Source organism: Spermophilus citellus (assembly GCF_964194105.1).
Source record: "Spermophilus citellus genome assembly, chromosome: 3".
Taxonomy (NCBI): Eukaryota; Metazoa; Chordata; class Mammalia; order Rodentia; family Sciuridae; genus Spermophilus; species Spermophilus citellus.
In genome coordinates, this window is record NC_138184.1 from 12,245,837 (window position 1) to 12,273,582 (window position 27,746).

The 27,746-nt window shown below is 50.2% G+C and overlaps 1 pseudogene across 1 annotated transcript; it reads right to left on the reverse strand.

Moving 5' to 3' along the window:
• On the reverse strand, window positions 1-27,457 carry LOC308644462 (adhesion G protein-coupled receptor E2-like; annotated as a pseudogene). The gene is made up of 19 exons (XR_014024399.1): window positions 27,427-27,457; window positions 25,459-25,512; window positions 25,165-25,284; window positions 24,494-24,649; window positions 17,165-17,296; window positions 16,482-16,628; window positions 15,726-16,049; window positions 15,538-15,615; window positions 14,962-15,139; window positions 12,031-12,138; window positions 11,479-11,702; window positions 11,119-11,295; window positions 7,812-8,009; window positions 6,302-6,537; window positions 3,934-4,000; window positions 3,277-3,368; window positions 2,181-2,349; window positions 1,987-2,097; window positions 1-200 (listed from the first exon to the last, which is right to left on the reverse strand). The product of XR_014024399.1 is annotated as an adhesion G protein-coupled receptor E2-like (transcript).
• Between the last annotated feature and the right edge of the window lie 289 nt (window positions 27,458-27,746).

Consider the following 27,746-nt stretch of genomic DNA (forward strand, 5'->3'; position numbering starts at 1 on the left):
TGTTGGGCATGGACACATTTCAGGTTCTGCAGGAGTTGAATGTCAGTCATGTCCTCCAAGAATCCCTTCACATGGCCAACACCATGAATATCTTGAAACACACAGCACAGAGTCTTTGTCCTTTCCTAATGGCTAAAAAATGGCGGTTCAGATTTTCCATGGGGAAGGAGGCTGTAGCTCCAGTGATCTTTCTAATTATTCTGAAATGATAATTATTGAAAAATGACATAAGGTTATTGAAAATAACTCAAGTTCCATTTAAAAAGGGAAAGAAAAGATTTGTTAGATAAAGAGATTGTAGCTGTACAAACAAGAATGTGAGATGATGGGTAAGTTAATTTCCTTTATTGCAGTAATTATTTTATTTTCTGTATATTCATGGGGCACATCCCAAAAATACACAATGAGTTTGTAAATTATAGCTATTAAGCCATTGTGCCTGGGGGATGACCACTGGAGGGTCTTAGCCACCATCTTCCTCCCTAATTTTTAAAATTTTCAATTGACAAATAATAATCATCTACCTTTATGGGGTATGATGTTGCATGCACACACACACACACACACACACACACACACACACACACACACTTCAATCACATAATTTTCTTGCCCAATGGATTTATCAGGGCATGATCAAGAGGCCACATGAGATTTCATTTTGCTGATTTTGGACTTTCTCAGAAGTGAGGCTGATTCACTGGAGCCTTATGAATGCTGTGCTTCAGAAAATTATTCAGAACTGGTTACAAGACAAAATGTTTTGTTTTTATGAAATGAGCCAAGGGAGGGATTCCAAAATGAGTGGAAGATACTCCAGCAAATCAAACCCTGGAGATGCCCAGTTTAAGGAGACACTGGAAGATAAAATGACATCAGGCCACCAACAGAGTGGACCTTCATGGTCCAGTGCCCAAGATGGTAGAAACACCTGATCACATCATCTGAATTTCAGAAGCCTTTGTTCCCTATCTGATGACTTTCTATATTCTAGATAAAATGTTGACGTTTCTTTTCCTCAATGTGTATATCATTCCTAGGGCTGTGGTGGAGGGAGCGGGTGGTGAATCTATTCAGTTATCTACAACATGAGGCAGGATTTTGTCAGCTCCATGAGAGAGAAAGCCAACCTATGTAATTGGTGTGATAGACAAAATAATGACCCCACAGACGTCCACACCCTAATCCCATAGCCTGTGAGTGTCACCATGCCTGGAAAAGGAACTTCTCAAGTAGGCTTATGTTAAAGATTAAAAAATCTAATTTTACATTAAATCTATTTAGATGGCACATATTAAGGGTATAATATGTTTTCCTGCCTGTCTACAGTGTGAGTGTTTACATCAGGTTAAACATAACTATCTCCTCCAACATGCATTTGTTAATTGTGGTAAAAACTCTCAAAATTCTTTGTATTTTAAAGAGACTTGGTGCTGGGATGGAGCCTGGGGCCGTGCACATGCCAGGAAAGGGCCTCCCACTGAGTGGCCCCCAGCCCCTCAGAGCTGTTGGAAAGACACAGCACACTTTGTGGTCTATTGGCCCTACTGTGCGCCACACCACAGAGCTTCTTTCTCCTGAATGTAACTTAGTACTAGCGGATCAAGCTTTTCCCACCCCCTCCACCCAGCCTCTGGTTACCACTGTTCTACTCTTTGTTTCTATGAGATCAATGTTTCCATTTCACATATCAGTGGGATCATGCATGTTAAGCATCTTGAGATGAGAAAATCATCCTGGATTGTCCAGGTGAGCTTAAGGTCATCACCAGGGTCTTTAGGAGACTCAGATAAGGGTGAGGACACAATGATAATAAGCGGGAAGGAGGTGGATGGGAGGGAGGGAGGGAGAATCATGTAAGTTCAGCATACAGGCAGGCATGATGGAGGAGTCCAGGAGACAGGAGAAGCATGGTCTGAGGACAGAAGGAGAGAAATCCTGCCAATACCAGGGAACGTGAGCTCTGGGAGCAGGGAGTGACCCTACCGTGCTGGGTCAGGAGGCATCGGACACAGCTTTGCTAGACAGAGTGTAGGACTCGGGTTCAGCTGTCCATTTCCAGATCCTCTTGAGCCATGTCCTGTACTGCTCCCGGACCTGCAGAGGCAACCCACACTGTGGATCAGCTCACAGAGAGGGGTGCGGGTGGGGAGGCATGGGTGGGAGCTGGGCAGGGGTACCTGTTGGCTGAGGAGGCAGTACACCAGGAAGATGAAGACGCCCTGCAGGCTGTTGACGATGGTGAAGAGGTAGGCCATGACGGGGGCCAGGGGGCCCACCTGCAGGACACCCAGACACCAGGTGCAGCCCAAGATGAAGAGATGAGCCATTGCTTTAAATGTCAGAACCCTAGGTTGGGGGAGAATGGAGGCTTATAATGCACCCACAACAAAATCAGGTTATTCACCTCTCCACCCTTGGATGCATGTATTCTCCCTTGTAAGTGATTTCTTGGACTGGGCTCTGATCTTTACTCTCAATGATACCCCACAATAGAAATGCCTCTTTGTTTCCAGGACAGTGATACTGCATAAGGTTAGTTCCAAAAACTCATTTTCCATGAAGATCCCTAATTTCATTAACCAGTGTTACTGAGGATGCCCTGTGCTAGGGCTTGGACATGAATCACAAAGAGAAGCTGGGGGCAGGGATGCACACCTGTAGCCCCAGCTCCTCAGGAGGCTGAGGCAAGAGGATAACTCGGCCTGGGAAACACAGTGAGGCCCAATCTTAGAAAACAAACACAGGACAAATTTCTGTTTTCATTAATCGTATGCTCTGTTCAAGTGGTAATACAACTAAGTAGCGATATGCAAAAATTTGAAAGGTTAATCAGAGGAACCCAGAAGAAAGAGCATGCATTTTACACAAGATGTTGAGTGAAGGAACAACCCCGCCCCCTGGAGGACTGAACTGGAGTAGCGTTTATCTACAGGGAGGAACAGTTAGTTACAGGGTGGGAAAGATTATGAGCTGAGGGTGGGGCAAGAAAGTGCAGCCTGAGATGTGGCGACTGTCAGGAGAACAACATTGCTCTTGACACTTTTGCTGTGGAAGAGCTGAAAAAGTGTCCAAGCATTGCTGATCAGCCAACGCCAATTCCTCCTGAGGCTGAGGGAGTCCTAAGCTGGGATCAGAGATGGAGGCATTTTGGGGTATCAGCAGCAGAGCCACCCAGAAGCCCCCCAGGAAGGACACGAGGGGCTGCCCAGGCACATGGCTTTGCTCTTGGGCATCATCCATGTCTGTGGGGTTGTGTCCCCTGCTCCATCTCACCTCGTGTTCTGCAGGGTGGACACATCTCTGTTGATGGAGGACAGCTTGCTCTTCAAAATCCAGAGGGTCATCAGGAAGAAAACCAAATTGACCTTCAGAAATCACAGAGGAAAGACAGCAGCATGAATCTGACATAATTTTCCTGTGTACATATATGACAACATCACAGTGAATCCCACCATCATGTACATTCACGAGAATGGGCTCCTAACTAGATGAGGTATATTCCATGCTTGTGTAATTGTATCAGAATGGATTCTACCATCACGTATAACTAAAAATGAACCCCCCCAAAAGAAATGGCAGGAGGTTTATGAATGTCTTCTTTTCCCTTTTGCAGTTCTGTGGAGGGAACCCAGACCCTAGTGCATGCCAGGCAAGCTCTCTGCCCTTAAGCTATATCCCCATCAGGGAAAGTTTTATTGAATAAAAATATAAATCTGTTATCTCTGAATTCTAGCCCTTCCACATCAATTACACCAAAGTGGCTTTCAGTATTTGACAATAGCATTAGAATTTGTAGATGCAGAAGTCTTGGAAAACCCAACCCAACCCGTAACAATCCAGGGATAGTCCTGTTCTCATCACCATCCTTATAATCCTGCTCTTCTAGTGACCCTCATGTGGACAGCAAGGAACTCTGATGACATCACTCACACAAGAGATGGCACAGGCAGGTCCAAGGAAGCCCCACACAAACCCCTGTTCTGGGTTGAGCCAGCACCTGAGCAAGAGAGAGAACAACATCACTTTGCTGTGTTCATGTAGGAATCCACGACCAGAGTCACTCCACACATGCCCAACCACAAGGACGGGAAGCCAGATCCCTGTATGTGTGATATGTCACAGTACACTCTACTGCCATGTACATCTAAAAAGAGCAAATGAAAAATTAACAAAGAGAGAATCAGTGCATTGATCCTTGAAGAACCAGAGCAGTTATTTCGATCTCTTCCTCCCTTTCCTCAACAAACGTTGAGTGTCTGGGGGGTAGGCTTTCTGTCTGGCTCTGAAGATACCAAGAAAGTAAACAGGGTTGTATATCTCCCAAGTCTCACCTCCAGGAGGATACACACTGTAGACACATTGTAACAATAAAACAAAATTGAAGGCTCTGAGGATGAGTCCTGCAGGGCATATTAAGGTCTGGGTCTGTGGGATTAAGATGGTTAAGGAGAATTCCCCAAGGAAATCACATGTTAATGGAGACATGAAGATGGGAGGGTGTTACTGAGGTAGTCAGCTCTGGAGCAGGGCAGAGGACTGTGAACATGGTCACAGTGCTTGAGAGTCTTGTGAACCTGACATCGTTTTAAGGGCTTGTCTTGCCCCATTCAATGGAGTTGCTTTTTGTCTGCTGTGAAACTGACCCAATGACCACAATCATTTCTCAGATTTATGGACATGGAGTTCATGTAGCATAAAATTCACTTATTGAAAGTGTACACTTCTGTTACTTTGTCATGTGGTGTGCATGCATGAATATGTAGAAACATATCCCATTGTTATATACACTTATAATACACCAATAAAAAATGTAAACTGCACTGTTTCTGTTTGAACAAAATGGTGCTGTGTAGCCATCACCACAACCTAACTGTGGAACATTCTCAGAGCTCCAGAAAGAAACATGTGCACATCAGCACCTGTTCCTCCCTCCTGCTCCCACCCCTTACCTTGCCCCCAGCCACAGGAATCTATTTTCTCTTCTTGATTTTCTTTTTCTTGGCATTTCACAGAAATGGAATCATGAAATATGTGATCTTTAATGACTACATTCTTTCCCTTAGAATGATATTTCAAGGTTCACTCATAATGCAGCATTTCAAAGATGAAATTTGCCCATGAACATCTTAATTGTCTGTATTAGAGGAGCCCAGCATGGTATTTCCACCCAGGCCCATCATGTGCACTGATTCAACCCAACCTCACTTTTCTGCTTTCCTTGCCACTGCCCTGCACCCTTCTGGATCTCTTGAATTCACTCTGTTGTACTTTCAGGTGGATTTATTTTTTAGCTTCCACAAATGTGAGACAAGATGTGGTACTTGTGTTTCTATGCCTGGCTCATTTAACTTAAAATATTGACCTCCTGTTTTATCCCTGTTGCTGCAAATGTTAAATTGTTCTTATTTAAGCCCAAATAGTATTGCATTGTGTGTGTGTATAATATATATATATATATATATATATATATATATATATATATATATATATATTTTTTTTTTTTTTTTTCCTCCATTCATCTCTGCGGGGCACGTGGGCTGATTCCGTGACTCAGCTATTGTGGAGAGTGCTACAATAAACTTGAGTGTGTGGATACCTGCTAGTTTTGCCTCCTTTGGGCACTTAACTAAATTGTCCTTCTATTTCCTACTGATAAAATCAGGCTAATGACAGCATCTACTTGTAAGTAGAGATGTGAGGATTATTTGAGTTAATATATATAAACGTGGCTAGAGAAGCACCTGGCATGAAATAAGCACCCTGTAAATCTTAACTATGACACTATGTTGTTTTTTTGGTTTTGTAATTAAGTCATTTTTCTTCTGCATCATTAAAGCTTAAAACTGTTATAATGAATTCCCTAGGACTGACATGTGAGCTTAAGCAATAAGACCTTCACGGGAGAAGATGAGGACGACTCTCCCTTTCTGATTGCATATCCTTCCTGTCACCCAGGTAACCACAATCACAAGTTTGGTATTAGTTGGATTATTAAAACAAACTCTATTTTCCCAAATGAGGAATTGGGGCATTCTAGAGGATTTGGATAAAATCTAGGTTAAATTGAAAACAAATAGTCCTAAGCATTTCTTTTGATTTTATATTTGCTATTTCTAGGAAAGACATTTCGTTAATTAATTAATCCTTACTATAATTTTCCACAGGAAAGATGCCCTAGGGGTTACTAGTTAGTGCCACTCTCCATCTTAAGCTCTGAAATACTCAAAATGCTACTTTGGTTCAAGTGAAGGCCATGGACATGCGCGAGAGGAGAAGGACAAGTGGGGTCCGCATTTACCGAGCAGGGGTGCCATACAGGTGAGGTCGGGCTGCTGCAGACACGGCCACGATGGCAGCTGGGACCCCATAGCCCACAGGGAACATGAGCCTCCTCATGAGCCTGTTTCTGCTGGAGGAACTGAGCACAGTCAGGTTCTGCGCCGTGAGGAAGAGGAACAGCCCCTCCAGCAGCATCCAGGTGAAGGAGGCCAGGTAGAGGTAGTGCAGGGCGCCCGCAGTGACTGCGCACAGCACCTGGGGAGGAGAGAGACCCTGGGGCAGAAGTCAGGGTCTGGGCGTGGCCCGGACCCTGTGGAGGGGGATTCTGCTGTGCACCAGGCGCTGCACTGTGGTGCTTCAGCCATGGGCTGCGTGTGTGCTCCCATAGATCACAGCAGAGCTGGAGAGGTCCTGCTGCCCAGTGACGTCACAGCCTCCCAGCTCTGCTCTGCGGGGTTCCTCATGCAGTAGTGGTGACGTCACAGCCCCCCAGCGCTGCCCTATGGCGTTCCTCATGCAATAGTGGCGATGCTCTTGTGCACAAACCCGCTGTGCTGCTGGTTACTGAACAGCAGGATCATATAAGGACGGGCAGGATCTACTACTTACAAATGGCAACCAATGATCATGTGGCGGCTTATGCATTTACTACACTATGCTTTTCACATTATTTTAGAAGTGACTGTAGTTCACAGGGTTTAGTATCTTCTCTCCAAATGGTGCTGATCCTGGGAACAACTGAGGGCGCACATTGAATGACAGTATCAGTAGCTGGATATTCACCCATCCCTGGGCTCTCACAAGAAAGAAGGTCTAAATTATCCTGTGCATCAAAGCAGAGAAGATAATCAACCCAGAAGGTGGGCAGACCTACAAGCAGCAGGAAAGATCAAGGGAGCAAACCACACAGCCCCCAGCACTCCAACAACTGACTCTGTAGGCACGACAGCAGAGAAAATGTTGGAGAAGAATTTAGAAAGCTCCTAGTTAAAATGTTCAACGAGCTAAAAGAAGATGTAAGGAATGAACTTGGAGGAGATACAGGAAGTGGAAGAAAATTTCACTAAAGCGAGAATCTAAAAATGAACCAAATAGAAATTCTGAAAACGAAGGACTCGATTAACCAAATTAAAAATTCAGTAGAACCTCCTTTTTCTCCTGGTCAAAAATGTCTGCTGTAAAACGGGGTGCTGCGTGACGCCAGCCCAGTTGCCTCCTTTTTCTCTCCTGATTGAATCAGGAGGCCACGTCTGGTGATTGACAGATGCCATCTAGAGTTTGCGTCAATTCACCCTACCCGGTCCCCCAATGAAGGAACTTCCCAGGATGCAAGCCCTGTTGCTAAGCAACACGAGATGCAGGTGATGGAGTTGTCAAGAGGGTTCGTTTTCTTGTTGAATCCATCAACGTGAAATGGGCATCGACCTCCTCTGGACTTCCCCGGGGCCCAGGCTGTTTGATTAGGAGCTGGGCAGCCTGGCTCCTGAGTTCAGCACCCCTGGGCGGGCGGGGCAGAGACACCTGGGTACCTTGGGCTGGGTTCTGTCGATGGCCGTGAGGAAGAGCAGGTGGGCCAGCAGGAGGCAGAGCGAGAGCTGCAGGTGCAGGGAGGTGCTGGTGTTCTGGATGGCTCTGCACAGGAGGAAGGTGAGGGCCGCCAGGACCAGGCACAGCAGCGACACGCCCAGCCCCACGCAGGTGATGACGCTCAGCACGGGGTCGTCGTCCTGGGGCAGAGGGAGGAGCCTTCACAGCAATGTGCCCTTCTCTGGGGTAGGAACCCCTCTGCTATCTATGTCATTTGGTGCAGCAGATTCAGGAATGGAGGGACCGGGTCCCTGTGTGAAGCTGATGGGGGAGGGGCTCCAGGTTCAGAAGGTTGGACTGTAAGGTTTTCTGAATGGAGCAGGTAAGCGGCTAGAAGACCCGGATGTGTAGAGTCCTAACTCAAGGAGGAGACCCGGGACTCCTGACTTTGGGGCACAGTAAGGCCTATGTTGATATGTGAGTGAGTGTGTGTGAAGCCCATGCTGAGGGTCCCTCTGTCCCTGTCCCATGAGGCCACAGGGCAGAAGCTGCACCTCAGGGTCCAGGCGTTAACCTCCCATCCCAGACACCACTGGCCTCAGTCCAGCTCTGCCTGTTCCTTACTGACCACAAGTCCCTGTGAAGTTAGAATTAGATACTTGGTTAAAAAAATAAAATAAATGATAACAGTAGCTTAAAATTCACCTTTTCCCCACTTTTTTTCTGAAAATCATCTTAAAGCCATAAGGACATTTAAAAGCCCACCATCAATTCCATTTCAGTGTAATTGAGGGGAAGAGGAGAGAAGAGGAAAGAGGGAGGGGAAATGTTCAAATGGTAAATAATGAAGGCAAAATTTCAAAGCAGGTGCATGTGGATCAAGTGCACACAGATGTTGTGTGTGTGGATTTTGTTTTTGCAACATATCTGTCAAATTTGAAATGGTTTCACAAGAAAATGTTTGAAAAGAAAGTTCAAACTCTGCAGGTGACATTTGTGCATGCTACATTTGAGACCCTGGCGTAAAGACAAAATTGGGAAATTAGGAGGCAGGACAGAGGAGGAGCAGAGGGAAAGAATGACACCTGATAAATGAAACAGAGGCAAAACTTTCAAAATAGATGCCTCTGGGTAAAGAGTAATGGGGTGGGGGGTTTTCTTTTCATTTCCTCATGGTTTTAAGAGGACTTGGAGAAATAGGTGGGAAAGTGTAAATTCTAAGTTACCATCATCATTTACTTTCTTCCTTTAACCACAAATGTGTGATCTATTTCTTCTACTTTTGTTCTTTAAATAAAAATATCTTAAAATTTGAAATTGTTTTCTAAGAAAGCAGTAAAAAATAAATGGTCCTCTAAGTGATATTAATATGTGCTGAATTTTGAGAACTTCTTATGTAAAGACAAATTCTAATTTCCATAATATATCAAAAGCTCCTGGAAATCACCAACATATATTCCAATAAACCAATAGAAAGATGGACCAAGGACATGCAAAAATTGTTTCCAGATGCAGAAATAGAAATGGTTCTTAATGAAGATGTTCCGTTTTACTCCTGCTAAAAAGGACACAAATATTTCCCTAGATATATTCACCTCTCAGATAGATACGGGCCCCAAAAAGTTGATAGTAACCCTGCAGTGAGGTGTGAGTCTTCACCCACCTTCATGTAATGCTGGTGGGATTGTTACCAGGTTCAGCCTCTCTGTGTCAAGATGTGGCAGTGTCTATTTATGTGTAGTTATGAATTAGAACAGATAGACATTCTGCATGCACACTCAAATAGGAAATAAATGAAGCATGTGGACATTTTTGCAATATTCTTTGTGTTAACAAATGATAAGAATTTGACAGAACTATTTACAGTCTATTCACACAATGGAATGCAGTGTGTCGTTAGAAGTAATGGTGAAGCCGTTTGTACACAGGGATTGAAGAATCTACAATATGTAAAGAAAAAAAATGTAAACCACATGAGCGAATAAACCTGCCAACATTACAAGGATGGAGAGAACCAAAGAATAAACTCAGGTGGGGATGGATTTACCGCTCCGCGGTAGAGCGCTTGCCTGGAACTTGTGAGGTACAGGGTTCGATCCTCAGCACCACATTAAAAAATAAATAAATAAAGATATTGTGTCCATCTTTAAAAATAATTTCTTAAGAAAAAGAATAAACAAAGGTGTTTTGTGGATATGCCTGAGAGAGCCCTAGGATAGTGCAGGGGACACTGAGAGCCCTGGTTTTCTGAGGTAGGAGGAACTGGATGCCTAAGAGTGGGGGTGGGAGACCCCTCCATGTTTCCTCTCCATCAGGTCTGAAATTTGAAGTGAAAATACATCTCCCCTTGCATGAATAAAGAAGCAGTTGATGCATGAGAGTGTGCTACTGGGTGAGGTGGCAGCGAGGTCTTGGAATGTGCACACTCCTGGGGCGGAGGCACTTGGCTGAGATCTTTGTCATGCTCATGGTCACAGGTGCTCACAGTAAATGCCACATGTGGGCTCACCTGAGAGTCTAAACCTGGGGAAGCAGAAGTGTCCACTCACCTGTCTAGAGGAGGAGGTAAACAGCCCCCAGTCCAGCCATCCTCTCTGACTCCCCTGACGCCCTCTGACCTCCACCTTCACCAGACCTTCCTTTTTTGTAAACCTGAAACCCTAACTTCTGTTGTCTTACAGACCTTGGTGGTAAGTAGAATTCTAACTTGGTCTTCATATGTCCACCCCCTGCTGTTACACAAACCTCCTTCTAATTCTTCAATTTTCTGATAAACTAGGTGTTGCTATGGAGGGATTTTGCAGGTGGAATTTGGGTCTCCATCTGTTGAATTTTAGATTAGGGAGTTTGTTCTGGGTTTGGTGTGATCAGTTGATTGCTTTAAAGATCTGGACTCTTCCTGGGAAAACGGATTCAAAACTTGAGAGGAATTCTACACAAGTGACATTTTAATGCTGGTTTTCAGATAGGAACACTGGTATTTTGTGAGAAGGCCAACCAAGGGTCACAGGAGAGGAAATGTGGGTGGCTCTTAGGAACTGAGTGTGGTCCCCCCCGACAGCTGCTAAGAGAAGGGAACTGGACTCTGCCTGCAACCAGGGAGCTGGAGGAGGGCTGCAAGACCCAGAAGAGACTGCGGCCCTGGCTGATGTGATCTTGTCAGTCTTTTAGAACCTGTACAAGGAACTCATCCCCCTGTCCTGGGTTGCTGACCCACAGAAACCACGAGGGAACAAATTTGTTTTACTTCATCAGCGACATTTGCATAAGTGTGTTTTGCAGCAATTGATGCTGAAGGCAGCCTCTCACCTGCATGTGGTAGTGGACCATGAGGACGGCAAAGCTGCTGAGGTGGGTACAGTGGCAGGTGGTGCTGCCGTCTCCAGTGCTCACTGTCCTGCAGCCTGCAGTGGTCCAGTGACTCCCATTCTGGCTGTGGTCCCAGAAGACACAGAGCACCTTGTGCCTTGGTGCAAGGGTCACTGGCTGTAGGAACAGTGGTGTGAGCTGGTTTCCTGCGCTCAGAGATGATGACCCAGGAAGTCTGGCTTTCCTGTATCAGGGGCACCTGTGGGGAGTCCCCCTGAACCTCAAGGTTAAGACAGACAACAAGGGTGTTCCTGGGCCTGGGACTCTTACCACACCGTGGACCCCCCCCCCCCCACTCACAGGATGGGAGAAGGTGAAGGTAACTGGTGAGCTAAGGTTCTGGGTGTCATTGCTGCTTAAAAAGGCTGAGATGACATCTGAGAGCAGGACAGACGAGACTCTCGGCAGCAAGTCCTCATGTGACAAATGGGGAGCCACCTGCTTCTCAGGCTCCAGGACCAGGGGAGCCTCGGCCAGCAGCTTGTCCATCCCTGGGGTGGAGACCAAGCCCACCACAGAAGGGCCTGCAGGACAAGGCCATGTGTGAGTCTCAGGGTCTCCTCCAGGGCCTCCTCCTCAGATGGCCTCTCCTCCTTTTGAATTGTTGTATTATAATGATACATAATAGCGGGACTTGCTGCTCCACATTCACAAGTGCACACAACAGAATGTGGCCTCATCACTCCCCAGAACCTCCCCTTTGGACACTCTTCTAGTGACCTCTTCCCACCCACATCACCCTTTAGTCTTGAATTCTGTATTTTGGGCATCTTTCCCACCCTGAGGCCTCTTCCAAACAGGATGGTATTGGTGAAAGGTGGACATCCACCTTCTCCCCATCTCAGATGTTACCTGTGTAACAAGATTCCTGTGCCAGATTCCAGTTCAGCTGCATCTTTGCCTGATTCAGACTCAAGGTGACATTGCAAATTCCTTTCTTCTGCACCTCCAGGGACAGTTCTATGAGTCACAGGAAGAAGAAGAATTATGTTAGGAATATATATATATGTGTGTGTGTGTGTGTGTGTGTGTGTGTGTGTTTATGTGGATATTGTATATGTACACGTGTATATCACATATATCAAGGACCTATGAGTAACTTCCAATTCACTAAAACCACACACGTTTATGTGTTTATAGACACACATGTGTACAATACATATATGTATATAATCCTTTGTAATTTCAGATTTTATCTGTATGTGTATATATTTGTTGTGTATACATATGTGTGCATACATATATGTATATAAAATCTGTAATTATGAAGAATTGTAACAGTAGGAACAATTGTGCACCAACATATTAGATAACTGAGATGAAATGGACACATTCTGAGGGACAGATGCTACCAAAACTGACTCAAGAAGAAGTGGAAAATTTGAAGAGACTTATAAAGAGATTGAATCAATAATGAAAAACCTCCTAAATGACCATGTGAGATTAGATTTTCACCTATTTAATATGGTGAAATTTTTTTTTTTTAATATGGCGAAATTTCACTAACCATATAGGGAAGAATGAAAATGAAGTCTTTCTAAACTCTTTCAAACAACAGAAGAAGGGACAGCATCTAGTAAGTCCTGGAGGCCAATATTACTCTGATGCCCAAACCAGATAAAGACATCCCGAGAAAAGGAAAGAGACCTATACCTCTTATAAACATAGACACAACAATCTCTAACAAAATATTAGAAATAAATTTAACTAAGAGACTCAGGAATTGTACATAGAGAACTACAGAAGGTTTTGAAAGGCATTAAAGACCCCAAATAAAGGCAAGGACACCTTGTGTTCATGGATGGGGAAACTTTATATTGGTAAGATGGCGACATGCCCCAAAGAGATCTACAAAGTCAATGTCATCCCTATCCATGTCCCAACAGCCATTAATATTATAATTTTCTTAAATAGAAAAACTCCCCTTAAAACTAACACAGCATTGCAAGAGATCCAAGTAGTTAAAGCATGGCTGAAAACAGCAACAAAGGTGGAGGACTCACACTCCTGATTTCAGAACTGACAGCAAATGAGCAGAGCCCAAAGCAGCCTGGTACTGGCATGAAGACAGAGGGAAAGGTGAGCCCAGAAATAAACCTGCACCTCTGCAGTCAGTTGGTTTTCAGTCAGGGACCAAGGCTATTCAATGGGCATAAGAACAGTCTCTTCAATGATTGATGAGGGATTACTGGATATCCAAGGAGAAAGAAGGACGTGGACCCCTACCTCACACCACACACACGGATTAACTCAAAATAGAACAAAGTCTAAGAACTGAAGCCCATAGGAGGAAATATAGTGGTGTCTTTCTGACCTTGGATTTGGCAATGGATTGTTAGATATGACACTGAATGCACAGCAATGAAGGAGAAAGTAGATAAAGTAGACGTCCTCAAAATTAAAACATCTGACATTAAAGTGAAATGATTATCACAAATGTGAAAAGATAATCTATAGGATGGAGAAAGCATTTCCAAGTTGCACATCCCATAATGGTCTCCTGTCAAAGTAGATGAAAAGCTCTTACAAAAACTCAAGAACCAAAGGACCAACCCAATCACAAATGCACAAAGGCTCTGAACAGATATTTCTCCAAAAAGATACACAAATGGCCCAGAGGCACATGAAAATGTGCTAACCATCACCTGTCAACAGGGAGATGCAACTCAAACTGGCAACAAGACATCGCATCACATACAATAGAATGGCCGTGATAAAACCGAATGAATCGGAAGTAACATGTTTAGCTGAAGCCATGGAGAGGCCACTCTTGCACCCCTCTGGTGGTACTATGAAATAGTGTGGCCACTCTGCAAACATCTGGTGGTTCCCCCAAAACTACACATGGAATTACCAGGTTACCTACCAAGTTCAGTCCTTACAGACACACCCAAGCACTGAGAACAGTTATTCAAGCAAACACTTACACATCAATATTCTTAGTAGTGAGTCACAATAGCCAAGAGGTTCATCATTGGCTGAGTGGGTCAGCTCAACACCCATAGGATGGAATCATATTCAGCCATGAAAAGGGATGGAATGATGCTATGCCATGCTCAACAGGATTATCTAGGAGAAAGAAGCTAGAGGGACAGGTCACACTTTGTATGATTGCTTTTTCTAATTGGTGGAATAGGCAGCCCCATTAAGACAGCAAGCAGGAGAGTGGACGCCAGGGTTGGGGGAGGGGAGGAATGAGGGATGAAAGCTGAGGAGGCACTGTGTTTGATTTTGGAGGAAAGTCTCTTAGAAATGGAGGTGATGGCTGCATCAGTTTGTGAATGTTCTTGATTCCACTGAAATGTCAAACTGGTGGATTTTAAATGGTGAACTTAATTAGTGAAACTTGTTCAGTGAGTTTTACCACAATAAGACGATTAATACCTAAATATCAAGCAAGATTAATTTATATTACTGCATATTAGATTTTGGAAGCTCTTTCTATTTTGCTATGCAAAATACTTATTATTTTAGTTGTAGATGGACACAATACCTTTGCTTTATTCACTTATTTGTATGTGGTGCTGAGGCTCGAACCCCATGCCTCTAGACAAGTGCTCTACCACTGAGCTACAACCCCAGCCCCCCTAAAATTCCTTATTGTCATTTTACTGCTGATAATGTATACTATATTGTACATGTGTACTAATTTTGGTTTTCTGCCTTTTTCACTGTGGTGATTATTTATGTGAGTCCCTGAGGTACAGTGTGGCCACTCAGCTCTAGTGGGGTCAGAAGAGGATGAGGCTAGGAACAGGGGCTGGTGCAGAGCCAGGGACTTACGTGTGCCTGCAGAATAATTGAAGGTCGCTGTCCCCTCAGGCAGACCCCAGCTCAGGTGTCTCAGGGCACTCTCCAGGCCTGTCAGCAGGTGAGTGGCCATACAGTGCTTCTGTGAGGGGGGCAGGGTCTCCAGGTCCCCAGGGGTCTCCAGCAGCTCATCCACCTCCTGCATGACCCCCTGGAGGGATGGGGGCACAGAGCAGGTGGACTCGGGCCAGAAGGACCACATGAAGGGCTTGACTACTCAGCCCCAGAAAACAGACCCAGACACTGTCCAGTTGGGGATAGAGAGAGCATGGTTTGGGACTCCCTGGGTGGTCCTTGCTCCTCAGAGGTCAGCCCTGGTTCGTGACTGTCAAGGATGACAAAGACCAGGATCAGAGCAAGAGGACAGACAGTGCACGTGGGTGTCCAACAGTGTGTGTGGCTCCCAGTGTCCGCTTCCACCTGCCCTGGAGAGTGGCCAGCACAGAGCAGGACCCCACTGTGCTTGGGCCTGTCCCCTCTCCCAGACCAAAGTTGCTCCCCTCCCTGTGTGGGAGGTCTCCACCTGCTTCCCCTGGATCCTGCCCTTACCTGGATGGTGTCCTTGGCCACAACTGGCTTGAAATCCCTGTGCAGATTGTTGACTTTGTCAAAGAAGCGGGAGAGACTCTGGGGAGGTGAGATGAGGGGTCACGGGTGGGTGGGAAGATCAGGGCCAAGGGGTGGACAGGGTGCTGCCTCAGGGATTCCCACCTCCCTGTCCTGGCTGGGGCGCTCACCTGGCTGTGGACTCCAGGGGGCAGAGGCCAGGTGAAGAAGGGCATGACTGCGGGGACAGGACAGTGGTTCATTAGGAGGAGTGCACGTGTGCGTTCGTGGGTGTGTATGAGCATGTGCACGTGGGTGTGCACGTGTGTGGGGTGGGGGAGGTTCTGGGGTCAGGGAAGGCTGGGAACCTTTGCAGATGGTGCTATTCCGGCCATTGACGCTCCCAGGAATCAGCTCCCAGCCTGGGCGGCAGTGGCACTGGTACGACCCCAGGGTGTTGGTGCAGATGGCGGACTGGTGGCACTGATGCTGCCCGGAGCTGCACTCGTCCACATCTGGGGACAGAGACAGAGGGGTCAGTCCTGCTTCAGCCAGGACCAGTGCTCTCTGCCATCTGAGCTCCACCCCCTTCTTCCTGCCATTAGTGCCCTGCCTGGGCTGCGGTGCTGCCACCTGGCGACCCACACCCTTGCGAGGTGGGTGCCAGATCAAGGGGTGTTCGAGGCCTGGTGCCCCCCAGATCTGCCCTGTGCAGGTGCAGGTTGTGAGGCTGCGGAAACTCGTAACCCAGTTAGTCAATAGCTGCAGCCCGGGGCCCTGAGAGTATCCCGTCAGACCCCAGCTCCTCCCCCAGACCACTCTGTCTGTGTCCAGCCCCTGGAGCATTAGCTGGCACAGATGCCGCAGCACTGGATGTGGTCGGTTTGCCCGGGAGGGCTGCGATCCCGGCTGGACTGCGGGCCTCTGAGTGTGGCCTCTGAGCCCACCTTCGCACACGGTGCTGTTGGGGCCGTTGGGGGATCCAGGGATAGGCTTCCAGCCGGGTTGGCAGCGGCACTGGTAGCCGCCCACTTGGTTGAGGCAGTGGGTGGATTTGTGGCACGGGTTTTGACCAGAGGCGCATTCATTCACATCTAGGACAAAGCAGGAGGTCAGTCCCCACCCCTGACCAGCTCTCATGCCCTGCTCACTGCACCCACTTCTCCGTCTTGTCGCAGCCCCAAACCAAGGACCTCTGCATGTTCCTCACTGGTGACCTTCAGCTTCACCCTCAGAGCACCCCATGGTGACGTTCTTGCATGAAGGGCACAGCAAATTGGTCTACAGTTTACAGGAGGTGGAGCCAGGAGGGAAAGTGAGCCAGGGAAGGACTCTGTCTTCCTCTTCGGGACCACAGTGGGGGCTCCTTGTCAGAACTGAAAGCGACTCTTCTACTCTCACATGAATGATGAGGATGGGGCTGAGGTCTGGGGCTCCACACGGACCCAGAGCTCAAAGGCCCGGCGGCCACCCAGCCCTGTGGCGAGAATTCCTGGAGGTGATTCCTCAGGTGGAGCCTGAGCCCCTGGACCTTGGGAACCTCAGGTCTTCTCCCTCCTTGGGTGCAGGACCTGCCTCTGCTGCACCCCTGGATCCTGTCCACCCTCAGGGGTCCTCCTGGGGCCTCTACCTGTGCACAGCTTCGGGTCCTCTGGGTTCAGCTCAAAGCCAGGCAGACACTGGCAGGTGTAGCTGCCCTGAGTGTTGATGCAGGTGCTGCGGCCCTTGCAGATTCTGGGGTTCTGCTTACATTCATCCACGTCTGCAAGAGGAAGAAGAGGGGCAGGATGTGGGCAGCCGGCAGCTTCAGGTGGCTTGTTGGGTTGGATGCGAGTGTTGTGATCAGAGGGTTTGGATTTGTCAGCCCAGGCTGGGAGTCGGCCAGGTTCCTGGCATGGAGACATGGGGTGGACCCACTGTGTCCCCAGGTTCCTTTCCTAACCCACAAGGAGGCTCTCCATGGGGAGCATGGTCTCCAGACTCTCTGTTGTCCTCCCAGTGCCCTCTGCCTCCTTGGGAAGCTCCCAGCTGGGCCAGGGTGTCATATCCACATGTGTCCTGGCTTGAGGATTTGGAGCAGAGGCCAGATGGGTCCTGGGACCCGAGTGCAGGTGAAGTGCTGAGCTCCCAAGTGGGGCCTGTTGGCTTCCAGGGTGGCCTTTGGCCTGATTCTGGCAGTGTGACTGCTCGATGGCTGAGTTGTCCCTGGGTCCCAGTGACCTAGCAGGACAGATTCTCTCATCCCACTAGCTCTGAGAGCCCAGCTCCAAGGAGAGGAGCCAAGATCTGCTCCTGAGCCAGGCCCACTGGGAAAGGACTCAATGGCAGGGACAGGAGTGAGGACCATGCCAGAGAGCCCAGGGTTGACATCCAGCCAGGCAGCCCTGGGACCGTGCACGTGTCTTCCTGACCCTGTGAAGCATCCTTGTCCTATGGAGGCCAGCCATAGGACAGAGAGTGGAGCCGTGGGGACGGGGTGGGGTGGCAGGCATTTCTGTCATCTGTCCTTCACCTCCACCTGGACACAGACCTTTGGCTTGCTGCCTGGGTCCCAGTATCTGCCTCTGTCCTCAGTGGTCAAGCCCCTGGGATCTGGATTGACCTCCTCTGGACAGGGTTGGGGCTGGGCAGTGGATCTACTTCACCCTCTCTTACTGTGTGTTCCAACCGGAGCATCTTCCATTCCACCCGATGTAACACTCAAGCAGACAAAAGTCAGAATGGAGAGCAGCGAGAGAAATGAATGAGGCTGAGAGGTGTTGAAGGGCGTGGTTGATGGGGGCGTGGTTAAGGGTGTGGCCAATGAGGGTGGGATTTATGGGCATGGCTGAGGAGGGCGTGGTCGAGAAAAGCAAGGGGCACAGAGCACATTCTCTTCAGGCCGGCGTGCAGGCCTACCCTCGAGTCTCCTTCCTCCTGAATTTCCCGACTGGGTCCCTGGGTCCATTGTTCCTGGGGGGCCCAGGAGTGTTCCAGGAGTGGCTGAGTCCCTGTGAGCCCCGGAAGGGGCAGGGCTCATCGCGTCAGCCTCTAGAAGGGGAAGAGGACAGAATGGCACTGGAACACGCTAGCAGTGGACTCCTGGGATATCTTGACCGTCCCCCTTGATGTTCATGCAAAACAGACGCCAGATGGGCAGCGGGGTGTTCTGAAGGTCCAGAAGTGGCCCTCTGAGGAGGGTTCTGAGTCTTGGGGAGAGAACAGGGATGGGAAGCCAGGTGTCTTGCACGGCACTGAGATGCCTGGAGAAGGTGGGGCAAGGAGCCCAGGGAGTGGGTACCAGGTCTGCCCATCACTGGCTCCATGGACTGTGAGGCCAGCGGTCGTATCTTCAGGTGCAGTGAAGACCACAGTGTTGAAGGGTGAGGAGGGAACGAGTAGGGCCCAGCTGAGCCCCTCACTGAGCTGCGGCTTCACCTCCAGGGTCTTCAAAGCCAGAAATCTGCTCTTTCCCAGTGGGATCCGTGGGAGGTGGTGTCTTCCACCTCACCCCTGCTCACCCTGCCTCTGCCCATCACCTGAATGAGCTCTGCCCCCTCACCCCACAAGCCCTGGCTTCTTTCTAACCTAGCAACACAGCGTGGGGCACAGAGGGCGTGCCAATAACGATAGCCACCATCTGAGGCCGAGGGCTTGTACTTAGGAGGATCCTGACCCTTAGGTGCAGTTGTCCAGGCTGCTCACTGCGTCAGGGTGCCCAAGCCCATGGTAAGCAGGGGCTGAAAACCAACCCACTTTCCAGTCATCAGATGCGGCTGTGTCCACCTGGAGAGGAGGAGCTTTTTGAAAATTCATAAAAAAGCTTTTTCCCTTTGGTCAAGGCTTGTACATATGACACAATGTGCACCCACGGGGACCCTGTCTGGTCAGATTCCTCTTGATCCCCAGTTTAGCCAGGCTGTCTTAGAGGCACCTGCAATTTTCATAATCCTCCTGTTAGACACAGGAGGTAGGCACTGTTATGATCACCTTCATGATACAGATGGGTAGACCAAGTTCAAAGAGAGGTAGTGATTTGACTAATAACATGCAGCTAACAGGTGGCACAGGCAGGTTTTGGACCTAGGCGGCCAGTCACAGAGCTGCCCCTGACGTTCATGCTACCCTGCTTCTGTGCTGGGCGACAGGTACACACACCTGCCTGTCTCAGACCAGGGCACCACTCCTGTAACCAGGGTTCTGCCGTCTAGATGTCACAGGAAAGGGTCTGGCAACCTCAACCCTGATGATGGGGAGGTGGGGGAAGGGCCTACCTTGCAGCTGTTCTCCTCTCATTAATAAAGGATTCTTGGTTCCAGAAATGGGCACACAGCCTGGACCACACATGTAGAAATTGTGCCCTGTATGACCTGGCCGTCTGCAGATTTTCAACAGGGCACTCTCATGGCCCTCATTTGGTGATGTCTGCAACACGACGGGTCAGAGGCTAAACTCCCAAAGTTGTGCTTTCTCTCAGGGAAGAGACCCTGGTGCTCAGCCTGACCCTGCTGTGAGATGTGGACAGACCTAAGACCCCAGGTGGACCTCCTGAGGCTGGGCTGCTCTGGAAGTCCCAGGACCACTCTACTCTCTGGAGCAGAGCCCAAGGACTTGTGGGTTCAGATTCTGTGCCATGGTGGGGCCTGGCAAGGGATCTACATCTCCTCTCCATCCTGCAGTGGCAGAGGGAGGCCCAGCCATTCTCTGGACCCTCCCCTGTGGGAATCTTTGCACCACTGGGGTCCTACAGGTGGTCTACACTCAGGGAGAAGGTGGCAGTGATGGCCAATCTTGATGCCTAAGCAGTGGGGGGTGGGAGACCATGACCAAGAGCTTCCCAGAGTGACACTCATCATTAACACCTGAGGATAAAGCCAGGTGCTCAGAAACAGAGCAAAGCTGGGCACATCCCATGACTTGACTTCAGAATCTACTGGGAAGCTGTAGTGACAACACAGTGCGGTTCTGTATGGGGACACACACAGCCACGGAGTAGGACAGACAGCCCAGAAAAACCCACGTATTTACAGCTGATTTTTGATGAAGGTGCCAAGAGCACACAATGGGAAGGACTCTTCAGTAAAAGGTCTGGGACCCTGGACATGCCAACCAGGAGGACATCAGAGCCTCCCCTCACACCACATAAAAATCACCTCAGATTAAACAGTGAAGGTCAGATTGGACCTGCCCAGCTGCTTAGCGGAGAGCACAGGGGAGAGCTGGTGACGTTGGCCTGTCAGTGATGGTTTGGATGGGACCCAAGGCACAGGCAGCAAAATACAAACGGACCAAGGGGATCGTAGCCAACTAACAGCTTTTGAAAAGCAAAGGAAACAGTGGACAGAGTGAGGGACAACTCAGGGAACGGGAGGCACACTCACAAGCCAAGCATCTTATTAGGTGTCAATATGCAAAGTATCATGAGGAGCTTGATCAAACAACTCAGCAGTAAGAAACCCGCTCACCCCATCCGCCAATGGGCAAGTGACCTGAACAGATGCTTCTCAAAGGACGACAGGAGAAGGGCCCTGAGGTCCAGGAGAAAACCCCCGCCATCGCCAAACCTCAGGGGACTAGAAACTGTGATGAAATGTCACCTCACACCTGCTGGTGGCTGTTGGGGAAGCTGGATGGGCACATGGGTGGCCAGCAGGCAGAGCAAAGGACCCTGTGCACACCATGGCTGGGAACATAAGTGAGCCCCACTATGAAGGAAGGCAGTGGGGACGGTCCTCAGATATTAAAAATAGAACTACCTCTGAGCCACACCTCTGTTTTTTTTTTTAATTTCCTCAGTGGGGAAAGTGTTTGCTTAGGGCTTTGGTAAGTTGTTGAGGCTGGCCTCAAGCTTGTGATCCTCCTGCCTCAGCCTCCAGAGCTGCTGGATCGCAGGTGTGCATCACTAGGTATGGCTAATGTTCTGTATTCTTGACAATTACTAAGGGATTTGATTTGAAGTGTTCTTACCACAAAAATCAGCATGTGAGGCATTGCATATGCTAATCAGCTCTATTTAGCCATCCCAGTGTGCACACATGTTTCAAAACATTCTACTTATGATGAATATGTACAGTATTTTTATTTGTCAGTTAAAGAAATAAAGGAAAAAACCAGGAAAACACTCCTGGAGAGGGATGACTGAGATAGTTGTGTAACAGGAATGTCCTCGGTGCCACAGAACTAGTGTACTGGAACGTGGTTAAAATGATAAGTTTTATGGATGCAGATTTCATCACAATTTAAAAACCCTACCACTGAGCAGCAACAAGAAGAACTAAAGTGAGGTGCTCAAGCAGGTGAGGTGGCACATGCTGTAATCCCAGTGACTCAGGAGGCTGAGGCAGGAGGATTGAAAGTTCAAGACCAGCCTCAACAACAGGGAGGTCCTAAGAAATTCATCAAGACCCTGTCTCCAAGAAAATAATGAAAAGGGCTGGGATGTGGTCAGTGGTAAGCCCCAGGGTTAGATCCCCAGGACCAAAAGAAACAAACGAACAAAAACCAAAAATAAAACAAACCCAGGTGCTCAGGCCCATCCTGCATCCAATTCCAGCTGCCTTTCCTCACAGTGGCACAAATGCACCTTCGATCGTCCCCAGGAATCCCCCAGCTCCTAGTGTGGCACTCAGAACTGTGGGTGGACACTGACAGGCCTTCCCAAGGTGCCCAGCTTGTCTCCGGGGAGTCTTGCTGTCCCCACCCCTGGAGGAAGTTCCCCCTTATCAGAGAGGGCCACAGACAGGAAATGAGGAAGCTTCTGGAAGCAGCTCCCAGCTGAGGCCCGGGGTGTTTCCTGGCGTCTTATCTCTCCTGGTCTCTAAACGTGAGGGAACATGCTCAGGAAGCAGGTCCCCTTTGAGTGCCACAGGTACCCACAGGACAGAGGCCTGAGGTGAATGGCCAACACAGCGCCTCAGAGAACCCCAGAGAGGAGTGAGTGACAGCTCATGGCAGATGGCCCTGGGTGTCCCAGAAAGGGGCCAATGGTTCCCGGAGCCCAGAGGATTCCTGGGTCAGGATGAGGCAGGGAGGGCTTCTGGTCTCCTGGACCCATTTTGCACCTGAGGATGCCCTGCTGGGACCCCTCATCCGGGCTGTGTGGATCCACAGCAGGACGGGCCAGGACAGGGCTGATGCTCCCTAAGGGCCCCTGTCCAGTCCCCATGGGGCGATCACAGTCCCCTCCCCTGTTCCCAGCTGGTAGCAATGGCTGCAGAGGTGTGCCATAGGTGGAGGGGACGAGGTGGGGTGGGGTCGCGTGGGGACAGCTGGGTATGAGGTGCAGCAGCACCCCAGGGGACCTTCCACCAACTCCCACATTTCCCCACATCCTGGGCTCAGCCTCCCCCCCCCAGCTCCCTGGGTTCCCCAGTAATGAGCCACTGAGAGCCCCCACCTCATGGGATCTCTGGGCTCCAGGCTCCTGGGGGCAGGTACAAGGAGGGCTCCAAGAGAGGAGGTGGTTTTGCTGATCCCATGCTGCTCTCGGGTGGCCAGTCCAGGCTTCGGACCCAGGGAGCTGACCCCTGCCTCTGACCTTGGCCTCCACACCACCCTCCCTCTCTGTGCTGGTGGGACAGTGGCCTGGAGTGGGCACCACCTGTGTCAACCATGGCCTTGGCTCCTGGATGCCACAGGATAGCTCTGTCCCAGTCCTCTGGCTGACACCCCTGGATCTGGACCAGGGGACAATGCTGAGGTGGGCGTGGGCTGGAAGCTCCTCATCCCCCCAGACGTAAGGGCAGGTGAGCACAACTCCTGGCCCAGGCCCTGTTCAGCTCAGAAGCCATTGCTAACAGCACTTTCTGGGAGCCAGGACCTGCTCAGTGCCTTTGGATCTCATTCCCCTCCTTATGACTCTCCCCTCTCCCCCTTTCTTCCCCTGGAGCTGGGCACTCACCCAGGGACTCACACCTGCTAGACAAGTGCTCTACCACTGAGCAACGCCCCAGTCCAGGACTCCCCTTCTGCAGATGGACACACTGCAGCACAGAGAGGTGAGGTGCCTTGTCTGAAGTCACACAGTGAACCAAGAGCAAACCTACCTCTGGTTTGGTTTTGATTTTCTGCAGTGCTGAGGAGGGAGCCCAGGGCCCTGCTCATGCCAGGCAATGGCTTTCCTGGGAGTTGCACCCCAGCCTCTGCCTTTGTTTGTAGCTTTAGAAGATAGTGGCTCCATCCGATGGTTTTTCTTTTTCTCTCTCCCCCACTTTTCCTGCTAGGGATGGGGTCTCTCTGTTTTCCAGGCTGGGTGGGACTCCTGCGCTGCAGTGATCCTCCTGCCTCAGCCTCCCAACTAACTGAGACCACAGGCACAGGCCACTGTGCCTGGATTTTTTTTTTTTAACAGAAAACAACAATGATGTCATCACATCACACATGTCCACAGGGTTTCCTGGCCATTGTCACAGGAAGAGCTATCAGGAGGGGGCCGAGCAGCTGGTCCCAGAGTGCCCTGACCCTGCCCACCTGTTGAGAGCCACAGTCCAGTCGGAATGGCCCCTGGCATTTTGCCAGAAGTAAAGGTTGAGAGGGGAGCCATGAAGATGATGATAATTGAGTTAAGCTGTGTATAATTGCTGTGACTGGATGATGCTGGATTGAAACAGGCTGTGTATGGGGCAGCTCCTGCTGTCTAGGGTGCCTGCTACTTTGGAGTTCTCGCAGGGATTCCAGAAGAGTTCGGGTTGGTTGGTTGGTGAAGTTCCGGTGGAGGGATTTCCTGTTGGTGTGTGGTGTTCCTGAGAGGGCCACGTGAGTGGCTTTCGGGGGAGTTTGGAAATAAAGTTTGTTCCTGCTTGAGTGGCTGGTGATTTTGTGCCCACCCAGACTGTGGCACCGCCTCTCATGCTGGTGTTGGGTGCACGCACAGCTGCCCCATCTCACAATCCAGGCGCTGTGGCTATAACTGGGCGCTGTCCCCAGATCAGCTCTGGTGCCCTGAACTGCATGTGGGGTGGGGGTGAGGGGTGGGCCTTACCTTGACATGTGTTCTCACTCTCATTAGTGAAGTTTGTTCCCCCAGAACGGAGCTCATAGCCTGGGCTGCACATGCAGTAGTAGCTCCCCTCCACATTCTGGCAGTCAGGAAGTTTTCCACAGGACACTTTCATGGGTGGCACACATTCATTGATGTCTGCAACATAATAGGACCAAGGGTCACCTCCCAAATGTGTGTGTTCTCTCAGGCAAGAGACTCCTGTTCCCTACCTGGCCCCCCAGCATGGGGTCTCACGTGGAGTTAGTACCTATTGGAGAGAATCTTGGGCTTCAGTGCTGAGGCTGTGCTCTAGCTGGAGCAAGCCCTTCCTGAAGGCCACACAGTCTGCTCTGTTCATCTCAGTCCTCTGGCTGACACTCCCAGTTTGGACACAGGGGACAATGCCAAGGTAGCGTGTGGGCTACAAGCTCAGTGTCACCCTCCCCAGACCTAAGGGCAGGCTGAGACAACCCCTGGAACCCAGGTCCTCTCGGTGCAGGAAGCCATGTAATTCCCTGGTCCCTTTGCCATCTTAATCTTTCGTTTCTCTTTTCTGTCTTTGATGATGGCCTTGAGGTCAAAGGCTCAGCCCTTGACCCTTACCCATGACCCCACTGGCACTGGGCACCCGCAGTCTCTGATGTGCCCTGCCCCTCCCCCATCCTCTTTACCATCACAGATCTCCAGGGGGTCAGTGAAGATCTCTGTAGATGAAGAGGCAAACCCAGGTTTGCAGCGACAGGCAGTGGCGTTGACACATTCCGAGTTCAGAGGGCACCGGGGGTTACAGGCTGTGGGGGCACAGGTTGGTCAGAGTCTGGGAGGGGGCAATGTGGTCCCCAGAGGAGGTCCCAGGAGGTGGGGAGGTGCCCTGAGCCTCCATGCCCAGCCCTCTCCTCCCTGGGCTGGGGTGCAGGGCCCCTCCCAGGCTCTGGCTGTGGACAGGCTGCTCCCAGTACACTCACCCTGAGAGCCCTGGGCTCCGGCTCTGGAGAGACTCAGCAGGACACACAGCAGCCCTGTGACAGAGAGAGGGCAGGTCAGCGGGCCCAGCAGAGAGAGGAGGCTGGAGGTGATGCACTGGAGGGCAGGGGCTGTGGACCCTCCTGGGCTCTGATCTGGTCCACTCCTCAGAGGGAGCCCAGGTGGCGCCTCCCAGAGGGTCTGGGGATGGGAAGGGGGCTGAGCCTGGCAAGCTCTGGGCTCCAGCCGGGGCTCTCCTGGACTGTGGGTGGGGGGCTGGAGCCTGGTGGCCCTGGTTCAGACCCTGGAGCACAGGCAGGCTGCCTCACTGCCCCGCCTCAGTTTCCCTTTCTGTGGAGTGGGGACAAGATGACACCCACATCCTAGGGTCACGTGGGAGCAAACCCCAGTGTGTCAGGGTGTTTACCACCATCGCTGACCTTTAGGTAGGAAGAGAGGGTCAGGGCCAGCTGGTCTCTCAGGTCCCCTGCCTGGTCTCTCAGGTGCTCTGGCCCTGTCCCCTTCCTCAGGGACACACACCACACCAGCCACCTGGCCTGCAGCTGTGGCTGGAGCACCTGAGAGCCACATCTGCCACCACCACTGTCAGCCCCATGGCCTGTCCTGGGACCCCATGGTGCCCTATTACCCCCCAACAGGAAGGTGCTGTGGGCAGGTGCTGGCTCAGGCTGGGGGCCTCCTCCTGCTGTTCCTGCCACTCAGCAGCTGCCCCCTCCCAGGGCACATCCTGGGGACCCTCCTCAAGTCAACGGGGCCTTAGGTACATGAGCCTCTTGCTGTTCAACAGAGAGACAGGCGAGGAGTCAAAGAGAGTCTGGTTCTCAATCCCTAAAATAAAGTCTAGGGGTATTGGTGGTTCCTTCTTGGTCAATTTATCTAATGCGCTGCCTGGACAGCTGGTCAGGCTCTAAACATTGCCGTGAGGCCTTCATCAGAGGAGACCCCATTGAATGTGAAGATGCAAGTAAAGCAGGATCCCCTCTCCTGTGTGGGGCGCATCTAACCCATGGAGGCCCTAAAAGACCAAGACTGGCCCCCAGAGGAGGATGGAGTTCTGGCCCAGACTGCTTCTGGACCTGAGATGGAACATCAGCTCCTCCCTGGTCTCCATCCTGCCACCTCCTCCCTGGTCTCCATCCTGCCACCTCCTCCCTGGTCTCCATCCTGCCACCTCCTCCCTGGTCTCCATCCTGCCACCTCCTCCCTGGTCTCCATCCTGCCACCTCCTCCCTGGTCTCCATCCTGCCACCTCCTCCCTGGTCACCATCCTGCCACCTCCTCCCTGGTCTCCATCCTGCCACCTCCCCCCTGGTCTTCATCCTGCCACCTCCTCCCTGGTTTCCATCCTGCCACCTTCTCCCTGGTCTCCATCCTGCCACCTCCTCCCTGGTCTCCATACTGCCACCTCCTCCCTGGTCTCCATACTGCCACCTCCTCCCTGGTCTCCATCCTGCCACCTCCTCCCTGGTCTCCATCCTGCTACCTCCTCCCTGGTCTCCATCCTGCCACCTCCTCCCTGGTCTCCATCCTGCTACCTCCTCCCTGGTCTCCATCCTGCCACCTCCTCCCTGGTCTCCATCCTGCACCTACCTGGCAGAGTCTGGACTTCTCAGCCTGCACAATTGCATGAGCCATGTTCTTAAAATAACCATGTTCCCCTGTCTCTGTAGTGCCCCATTGGTCCCATTTATCTGGAGAGTCCTGCTGCATCAGGGAGTAAATGAGAAACCCCCCTGTGTGCTAAAGTTTGCGCTAGGGAGTAACTTTCTAGGAACAACTTTCTCCTTTGAGAACTTAATAATTAAAAAAAAGAGCTGACATTCTTTACAAATACCCTCCCTGCTCTCCTTTACAGCGACAGTGAGAAAATCAGTCAAAACTTAAGCGAAGGACTTGCTGGTGGCTCCTAGCTCCCTTTCTTGCCTGTCACATGTCATGATTCCACTTACCATGGAGTAGTCTTAGACATCCGCTCTTCATGGTGCCGAGACCAGCCAGCCCAGTGACGGAGGACATTTGGTTCTGGTTGGAGTTAAGAATGCTTCCTGTTTAAATATGACTCATGACGAAGTTGACCACAGTGAGGAAATCACGGTCTGGATGCTTTCTTCCTCTGATCAGTTCCCTGGTGAATTTCTCAGAACTTAGAGGTTTGTTGCCAAATATTCGCTTAGTTTGGGTAATAATCGTGCTGAAGATCTCCTGGAGATGACACACATCTTTCGAGACAGGAAGGTAGGACACCGTGCATTAGAAGCTAAAGCATGAA